Below are 10,948 nucleotides of genomic sequence, written 5' to 3' on the forward strand. Positions count from 1 at the left end.
ATGTCCTAACCTAACACTTTATTAATTTCCTTATTTACAATAAATTGCCCCTTGCTTTTTTCATGACATTGTGGATTATTATGTAGGACCCTATTTTAACTGCTAGCGAGGATATCACACATGGAATGCTAATGAATGATGGATGCACTTGATGGGCTTTCTTCACCATGTCACCATGATGTTAACAAATTGGAATGTTTGCATGTTCCAATTGATTGAAGTATTGGTAGTTGTGGAATGCCTATATCCTCCCTTGGTGCAAGTTTAAATTGGAGTTAAGAAAAATGGTTGGAAGCTTGAGATGAAATGAGTTGACAACCTAGGTTTGGTAAGTTACAACCTCGCAACAAGTTATGTGGGGTGCTCAATTAGCTCACAATTTTGTGCTTTGTTGACATGTACTCAAGAATTTTTTGAAGGAAATAATGAATAGAATCATAATTGGTTGTCGCAAGTACAATTGTATCAGTTATGACCGATGGTGATTGCCATATGGAGCTAATGCAATAAGGTGTTTAAGATGTGTATTACTTATAGTTGTTTGACTCACCATGCTCATCAAGAAAGATGGAAATTGATGGTTGAGATATAAAGATTTAAAAAATCATAGTTAGAGTTTTTCAGTTGAGAGTTCAAGGTACATGAACAATATTATGGAGCATATAATGCTATTACACATGATTTTCATGAACTTGTAAGTAGTTTTCTCTCTTTTCTCAAGAAGTCTTTTCAGTTGGATTTTTTATGGATCCTGTTAATTATCAAAATGGACTTAGGAGAAATGAGTCAAGAAAGTGTATCTACATCTACTTATGGGTTTGGTTCTCCTAAAAAGGGGAAAACTAGGGATTATTGGAATTATTGTGTTAACTTATTACCCAAGAATATAAAGACTATATTTATTAATGAAATTGAATAGGGATGATAGCTTTAGGTGTAGGAATCTGATCAAGGATGAACTTTTCTTTATTAATTTTTTAATAATAGAATTAAGGTCTATCCAATGTCAAATCCATTGGATTTTTATTTGGCCAAGTTAATAGTGTTAGATGTATTTATTGACATAGAGTTCCTTAGGGAAATCGTCTATAGATATTGCCCATTAACCAAGGTTATTAGAAAAAGAGACCAAAGAGCCTTAGTGACAATTGATAAGAGGAGTTAAATTGAGGCTTTTGGGATCACATGTGTCAATTCTATCATAATTAAATTTGATAAGAGAAATAATGGAACCCACAAGTGTATCTTGAGAAGAAAAGTGGTGCCTAGGTTCATGTCCAGGGGACTCGATAAAAAAGACTATCCCAATTCTTGAAAAGGTAGAGGAGCCTTTTGACCTTAAAGATTTCCAACTTTGTTTTATGTGGAGGATAATGTTCCAATTCATATAATGTGAATGGCGATAAAAATTTGGAACCCAAAGGTTTATATGGACTATGACTTTGTAGCATACTTTGTAATGCCTTATGTGAAGGTTTGGTTACTATCCAACATAACCCTATCGTGATTGATTTCAAACATTACTCTTTATTGTATCGTTTGATTTTATATTTGAATGTTAATAATAAATCTTGTACTTGGAGAAGGTTTCTATCTGGAAAGAGAGGATGGCAATATAGTGTTGGACAATATTATGGAATATGAGCCACATCGTCCCCAATTTTCTATATTTTCAAATTTAGATTTTCGACCCCATCATGAACCTTTTGGGGAGGGTAAGATGTAGACTAAGTCTTCATGTGAGAAAGTTTTTAAAGCCAACTGAAGAGGTATTATTTTGGCCCCTTTGACCACAACTGCGGTGATTTTTATTTCTTTGATGACTTAACTATATTTGAAGTTTATGGTTGCCCACATCCTCCTCATATATTGCTGATTTTTTTAATTAATAGAGTTGTTATTGAGTTTTTCTAGAAATTATTGTTATTTGAGAAAGAATACTTGTATAATAAGATAATAATTATTCTTTCACTCAAAGTAATAATTTTTTTAGAAATCTCCATCGATAAGAATGTAGTTAAAGAGTTCAACACCTTGAAGAAATTCAAGCTAGAGACTTGCCCTCCTAGGTTTACTGATGTAGAGGATTTTATTAGGGGATTATTTAAACAAATGATTAGTTAGGTGAATATTCCCCCTCCTAAGTGTTTTACGATGAATATTTGGTGAGAAACTTTTACTTCAAGGATGTTCTAGAGAACAAGGAAAAATAGAGGAATTTGATTATGTGGGCCAAAAGAGGTTGACTAAGGTAAATAATATTTTCCTTAGATTTTACATTGATTTACCTCCTCTTCTAAGGATTGATGAGATAATGGAAACTTATGATGTTGTGATGGATCAAATTATAGCTCTTCCACCTCAATAGCAACAAAGATAAATTATAGTTTCAAGTTGATAAGATGGTTTTGACTCTTTTCATTTATTGAGGAACCCCCTCCTAAAAGGGTAATGACCTGGCCTCAAGTTTAGGATTTGACCTATAATGCTGTGGTTGATAGTGATGGTTATAAATCTGATCGAAGGACAAGGAGGCTTAGAGAAAGGCCCAATGATAATTTGGAATTGTATAAGGACCACTCATTGGGAAAATAGATGATAGGAAATTATTCTCATTAATTCTTAGAGGATTGTGATCTTATACATATATTAGAGTTAAAAAAATTCTTGATGAATTTGAAAGGAAGAGAGGTAAAGACGTTGATGGATCATGGGTGATAATCTTCTAGCTTAGATCAACAACAGGTTGTAGTTTCCACTTTACAAGTAAATGATCCTAATTTAGTTCAATTGATAGTTGAAGAGACCAAGAAACTTGTTATGTGAAGTGGTATGTTGTGCTTTTAGGGTGGGATTTATAATTCATTTTTATTATTGATCAATTTAAGAATCTAGTTTGCCCTATGTTTTCCTTTGAGCATGAGTATGTTGTTTTATAATAAAAGTTGCAAGAGGGTTTTGGCCCATGGAATAGACAGACTTGACACAGTAATTGCAGCTAGTACAATTACAACATATGATAGTAACATGATTCTTACCTTTATCAAAAACATACTATGAACCATAGTGTTGAAAATTTAAACTAGCAACATATAAGTCTTTAAACTAAAATCATCATAATTGCTTCACCACATGGGGCAGATAACAAAAGTCTTATTTATCATTTTTCCAAAGCCACACAGGCTGTTACAAACTAGAAAGCAAATATTAACAAAAATTATAGCAACTAAGGTTTAGCATTTCCTCCCAACTTCTTGGATAGCAATGTAGTAATCCATTATTCCTTGAGGAATTGGAACAATTACTTGTAGTCATCATCACTCTTGACCTTCGTGTTAATTATCTTGTCCTGCATCATGTAGAGGGTGATAGAGGACACATGCATGAACTTAATAATGTGTGTTAAACCTGTCCACCTCTTTCTTCAGGTCCTAAACAACACCCTCAAATGTTGCCAACTAAGTTTTTATGTTTCCAACATCCCTCCCACCATAGGGGTAGTTCCATCTTTAGAATCTCCTAAAAAGAAATATGTGGGGGAGTGAGATTGGGCATGGGATTAGGGGTTAGGTTTTGCATGGGGCCAATGAGAGGAGGGTGGGAGGAGTGGGTTTTATCTCAGGGGGGGAGGGGGACAACTCATGAGCCTCACTAGAAGAGTGGGTGGAGGACTCATTAGTGGCTTTAACAAAAAATTTATTAAACTCCATGTATTCTTTTTTTTAGGGCCTGGTTGCATTTATTTTAGCAATTCTATTGGACTTGCAGGCACTAAGGATCATAATGTTCACTAGACTCAACCATGTAGACCTTTTTTTTTTTCTCTTTTTGGGTGACTTGTGTGTTAATTTCTCATTTTTTCACTAAAATCAAGGGGAGGAAGACTCTATTTTGGTCATTTTCCTACTAGTTCTGGCATCAGAGGGACATGCTGATTTCTTGAGATAGTCTAGTTTCAACCTTAAATAAAAATAACTTTCTATTTGAGCATTGGCATTTACTATACATAAGCCCCATGTGATAAATATCGGTGAAGAAAGGCAAGGGGATACCATCTGTAATGCCTCACCTGGAGATCCTTGGAAACAAAGATAGACATAGGCTAATATTTGTTTATTGTATATGAATAAGATACAACATGCACACAATCACACAAAGATCACAATAGAAGATTGAAACACCAAACCACCAAAGATTCCCAAGAATCCCTACTTACCACTGCATTCAATTCCAACTATATGAATTAAGCATACACCGTTTATTCCAAAATATAGGATAACATTAGTTATGATTTTAATTTTAAAGCCCGAACACAAGTTCCTAGGTGATTAAGCGATACAAGTTCATTAATTGGGTTTAAATGTAACAATGGTGTAATGTCACAATACTTAAACCCAAAGGCGTTTGATAGGTAGATTGTTTCAAATTGGGAGATACAACACCCAAAAGGGTACCTAAAGCATCTGATCATTACATCTCATCATATCAGGAAGTACCCACTATCTGGTATATGAGCTTTCCCAAATTGGTATCATACAATAAAACTCAAAAATCCATATGATGATGCTCTCATACTATACACAATGATCTTGAATTATCATACAATGAAATGTTAGAACTAGGCATGATAATTCCTTGAACCATATGATGAAACTTAGGTCTGGAGACGATGATGCTCAGATCTGTGTACGATGAAACTCTTTCATTGTTTCATAATATGAGATGTTGACCCAAGTTCACTCCAAAATCCAAACTAAGTATAAAACACTAACTCTAATCTATAGCAAGGTTAGACCTCCATACCAAGGAGTACCAAATCCACATAACTCAAAGAATGAGCACTAGATAACAATAATATAATCGATAACACTAAATATGCTAATCTATACAACACATATCTACTCTAGTCCAATATATACAACATCACAATGAAGGAAAGAATAATAACCATAAGATGCATCATCTAAACAAGATAAAAAAGCATCAAAGCATAATGTAAATCACAAGGAAACATATATTGAATACTCAAAGTATCCAAGTGAAGCATCAAGATTTTTCCTTGAACTGGAAGTAGATCATCTTTGTACACTGACCGCCAACAGTGGTATAGGGAGCTATGCTTCCCAACCACGTGGTACCTGTAGGCCCAATCTTGTTGTGCTGATAGAGATAGTGATCCAACCAAAAAAAAAAGTACAATCATCTAAGACCAACACTCATGCCGAGAGGAACATGTAGTACAATAGGTCACTAGTTAGACACTCTATGTGATAACTATGTAGGGGCTCTAGTGGACTGTAAATCTGATGTAGGAGAATCATAGGGTAATCAACAATCTTGTATGTAGGGGATGATTTGAGCTTAGATTTGTGGACTTATGCTTTACACAGTTGGGGATATGTTTGAGACATATTTGGAAACCTTGTCCTAAGTGCGCATAGAGTTTGGAGTTATTATCTTGAAGTTTGAGCCATTTTGGTGGTTGCTAGTCACATGTTCCTGATTTGCTGGTAGACTTTGGAGATTCTATTCGTGAGCTTTGATCTAAGGGAGTTAGTGTGAAGACTCTTGGATGGAATGTGGATCTAAGCACAAGGGTGCGTGATCTTATGTTGTCTTCTGAGTTAGTTATGCATTGTAAACTTGGGGCCTAACTTAAGTACTTAATTATCTTTTGTATTTATTATTTGTCGCTAAGCCAACATGTGGCTTGAGTATTTATTTAATGCAACTTGTTAGGCCAATTTGTGGATTGGATTAGTATAAGTAAAGGGTCTTGTGGAGTATAGAGTCATTATTCATTCAACATGAAGAAGATGGAGTAGTTGAGAAGAGAAAAGTTTGGCAAAGCTAGTAGCTAAGTTTGGGCTTGGGAAACAAGAAGGTTGCTTGGTGGCTTGTGAGAACAAGTTTATAATCTTCTAGGAGTTCTCTACTAGACTATGGATTTGGGCTAGCTAGAGTTTAGATCTTGTGACGTCTTCTAGAATTAGTACTATAATTGCTTTGTATTTGGCTATAACCCAGAAGGCCTTACAACTAGACATGTTGAATGAAAATCTTATGATTCTATTATGAGAATTGGTGTTGTTTGGGATCTAGATCTCTATGTTATTGTTATTATTCCACTATGTGGTTAATTTCTAGGGGCTAGGACATCTCCTTTGGGGATTTTCCTACCTTGTATTACGTCAAAATCACTTGGCATCTACAAGCCCAAGCTATATGTGGTATGGTAACACACTCCCTAAGGAGGCCCAATACATGGTGTGGTGACACACTCACTCACAAGGTCCAATTTCGTGCCCTCCAATCAATTCTTCTAGAAGGCTAACAACTATATTGGCACCACACCTCAAATTGGCTCCCTCGGGACATTAAACAATTGTACATGTGTTCTCTTATCTTTCATTAAGTTTTGTTACCCAAGTATTTAATTTAGTTATCACTTGTTAGAACCTCTTCATGTTACCTTGTCGACTAATTTTGGGCCAGGGTACACAAGAGTAGCCACTCTACACATCTACCCTACATAGCCATGCTCATCACACAATGAGTCCCCGTAGGCAATGCAAATTCTCAACCCAAACCCCAAATGAACAATCTTTCCACTGGCCTAAATTTGAGAGTTTGGGTCTATCAAGAGCTTGTCAAAGGCACGTGCACATGCTTGTGTGTTAGAACAACCAACTTCACAAAAGTCAAAGAACTAAACAAGGGTTGAAAAATAGACTTAAGCTAGCATATTATTGGGATTACAGATTCAACATGAATCCCAATGCACATAAAGTGAAAAAATGGTTAGATTTAAAAACTAGAAAACATTCCAAATAGAAAACTAACATGTGCCTAATTAATAACCATAAAATTTGGGCGGCACCCAAAATGACGCGATGTAAAAATCAATCATAAATCAAAGTTCTTGAAATTTGATGAAATAAAAAACCCCCTTCCCAGATGGGATCAAACACCCAAATCTCAAATAAAATTTGAGCTACAAGCTCATACAAATTTTTTAGCAGCATAACTTCACCAAAACTTACAAATTAAATCACATCAAACACATAATTGTTCATTCTCATCCAACCGGGTTGAATCGAAACAAGAAATTTAAGGGGTACACTAGTTGTCATACTCTAACCAATTAACAATTGAAATGGAAGCTAAAATAGAGGAAAAATAATAGATCAAGAAGACACTACCTCGCAACTAAAAGAGAAAAATGGGAATTACAACTAGAAAATAATAGATGTGCCAAATGCGATGTAATACTCGACAATGCAAGATTTTCTTGCTATGAATTGAATGAGATTGGCGTCACGATGATCTATGGAGCCTAGCTCTCCTAAAAAATAAAACAAGAAAAAACCATAAGAGTGTTTGAACAATTTTGCTCTCCAAAATGAAATGACAAAGTAAAAGTGAAATAAAAGAGTTCATTTCACCAATATAAATAACTGAATAACAGATTGACCCCTTTTCCCAAATAAATTAGGCAATTCCAAGTTCTTGAAACTTGACTACAAAAAAATAGTTAGTTACTTAAAATAAAATAAATAAATATAAAATTTCTATTAAATAATTAAATCACCTTAAAATAACATGTTTTGTGACAACTACAAAGTCTTAAATGTAGAGAGACACTCACATGTCTAAGCACACAATGCATAATGAATATGGATTTATGAAATTACTCGAAGGTTAATTATACTATTAAGATAGATATGTCATTCATACAAGGATGGCATTATGATGCAGGCAAGAGGACGAATAACTAGGGCCAAAGGCTCACCCAACTATCCAAACCACCCTGCAAGAGTTAACACAACATAAACGAACACAAAGAACAACAACCAAAGGAGGAAGAAGAGTGAATTACTTTTATTGATTCATCAAGAATATCTTCATACATGCCCACCTGTGAGGCCTTCTGTGTTACGACCAATTACAAATACATTCGCATTCAAAGATCCAACTGCAAATTCATACTTTCAGTTCTGCTCTATAATCTACTCTCTCTTAAAATTGCCTAATTCTAAGCCTGAACATTCTATTTATACTTTCCAAAATGGCTTACAAATCATTCTAGAATCATTACATAAGAGGAAGGCTGATCTAACAATGGTCTAGACTCATCCCAAGAAAATATCTTAACATAAATGTCATGAATGAAATAAATCTTGCAAGTCAGCTCGCAAAATCATGTCCAAATACTAACACTCGACATACACTGGGTAACTTGGCACATGAAGAAACACTCAGAATGCACTGAGTAACTCGGCACATGAAGAAACACTCGGCATACACTGGGTAACTCGACACATGAAGAAACACTCGACATACACAGAGTAACTCAGCACATGAAGAAACACTTGGCATACACTGAGTAACTCGACACATGAAGAATCACTCAACATACACTGGGTAACTCGGCATATGAAGGAATGCCACAGTAGCTCGGTACATGAAGGAAAACAGGGTTACTAGGCACATGAAGAAAACATGATTGCTAGGCACATGAAGGAATTGCTAGGCACATGAAGAACTGCTAGGCACATGAAGGAATTGCTAGGCACATGAAGAAACTGCTAGGCACATGAAGGAACTGCTAGGCACATGAAGGAATTGCTAGGCAGATGAAGGACTACTAGGCACATGAAGGAATTGCTAGGCACATGAAGGAACTACTAGGTGAACAAAATGAGCAAGATAACAAGGCAACCTAGGATGCTCTTGCATCACATTAGCTTAGTATGAACGACTAGATCACTAACTCCATGTGCCACTGCTGGGGATATAAGACTTGTACAATATATAAACATCATCAAGTGTAGATGCACAATATGTAATAGTGATGCAGGAGCATCCAGAGGTATAAGGGCAATCTTGTGTCACCCAAAAAAATTTACTTAGACTTAGTTTTTGTTTCATGTGTTTTCATTTTTGGATACCCATTTGGGTCAAATAAAGATCTCAACTCTCACAGTTCCACTATCAGTGTTCTAGGATAGAGTATTTGAGCACCTTGGGATATGTGTAAATGTTGAAAAATAGGAGTATGTAATTGAGCCATAATTTTGGTGAATTAGAGGGTGTAAATTGGTTGGATGATTGTCATTGTAATTTAGACCATTTCAAAAAAAAAAAACTCTCTAACAAAGGATGGAGTTCGCCACAAACTGAAGCCCATGAAAAAGGAAGGCGAAAAGGTATGCAGCAGTGCTAGGATTTGTCTTGTTGATGGAAGGAAGTTTTTAGATGGCATGAAACATCAGTGTATGTGCTATGCTTTGATTCCTAGGAAAGATAAAGAAGGTAGTAGTGAAATACCACTTGAAGTTTTAGATTTACTAGGTGAGTTTGGAGATATCATCTCTGATAATGTTCTAGAAGGATTACCACCAGTAAGGCAAATCAGTCATCAGATAGATTTAATCCCAGGAGCTATTTTGCCTAACAAGGCTGCTCACAGGATGAATCTTATTGAAATTGAGGAGCTAAATAGACAGGTTCATAAGCTATTAAGGAAGGGATTGATTCGAGAGAGCTTGAGTCCATGTGCAGTACCTGCAGTACTGGCACCAAAGAAGGATGGAGAGTGGAGGATGTGTACAAACTCTCAAGCTATAAATAGGATAGCCATCAAGTATCGATTTCTTTTGCCAAGAATAGATGATCTTATGGACTGTTTGAGTGGAGCTCAGTACTTCACAAAGATAGATCTCAAGAGTGGTTATCACCAGATATGGATATGAGAAGGAGATGAGTGGAAAATTGCCTTCAAGACCAAGGAGGGTCTTTATGAGTGGTTAGTCATGCCCTTTGGATTGACGAACGCCCGAAGCACCTTCATGCGGCTTATGAATGAGGTACTTAAGAAGTTCTTGGGAAAATTTATTATTGTCTATTTGGATGATATTTTAATTTTTAAAAAGACTTTGGAAGAACATTTATTGCATATTCGTAGTGTCCTTGAAAGGTTAAGGGAAGAGAAACTGTTAATTAATCTAAAGAAGTGTATCTTTGCAAAAAGAGAGTTAGTCTACTTGGGGTTTTTTATATCACCTGAAGGTCTCAAAATAGATCAAGAGAAGGTAAAAGCCATCTTGGAATGACCTACTCCAAGGTCTGCCACTGAGGTAAGATCATTTCATGATCTGGTTAGTTTTTATAGGAAGTTCATTAAGAATTTCAGTGGCATATGTGCACCCCTGACTGACACAATAAGAGGGGATATAAAAGAGTTCAAATGGATTGCGACAGCTGCGAGAAGTTTTGAAATGCTGAAGAAGAAGGTGACAAAACAACCTGTGTTGGCACTTGCATATTTTAGAAATCTGTTTCAGGTGGATTGTGATGCTAGTGACATCACTATTGGGGCTGTATTAAGCCAAGAAGGTAAGCCTATTACATATTTTAGTGAAAAATTGAATGATGCGAAGAAGAAGTATTCTGTTTATGATCAAGAGGTCTATGCAATAGTTCAGGCCTTAAAGAACTGGAGGCATTATTTATTGCCAAAGGAATTTGTTTTGTATACTGATCATCAAGCATTACAGTACCTAAATAGCCAAGGTAAATTGAATCAGAGGCATATGAAGTGGGTAGAGTTCTTGCAGAGCTATACATTTGTGTTGAAGCATAGAAGAGGAAAATCTAACAAGGTTGCAGATGCATTAAGTAGGAGACAGTTGTTGCTTACAGTAATGCAGGTTGAAGTAGTTGGGTTTGATGAACTCAAGAATATGTACCCTGAGGATCCTAATTTTGATGAAGCATGGAAAGCTTGTAAAGAAATCGTTGTTGTAGACAAAACTAAGTGGTTAGACTATCTGATTCAGGATGGTATGTTGTTCAAGGGCAGTCAATTGTGCATTCCAAGGAGTTCCATGAGGGAAAATCTGATTAAGGAGAAACACAGTGGAGGGATGGCAGGACATTTTGGTTG

The sequence above is a fragment of the Cupressus sempervirens genome, chromosome 6 (assembly GCF_028749045.1).
Source record: "Cupressus sempervirens isolate cs-2001-9-10 chromosome 6, ASM2874904v1, whole genome shotgun sequence".
Classification (NCBI taxonomy): Eukaryota; Viridiplantae; Streptophyta; class Pinopsida; order Cupressales; family Cupressaceae; genus Cupressus; species Cupressus sempervirens.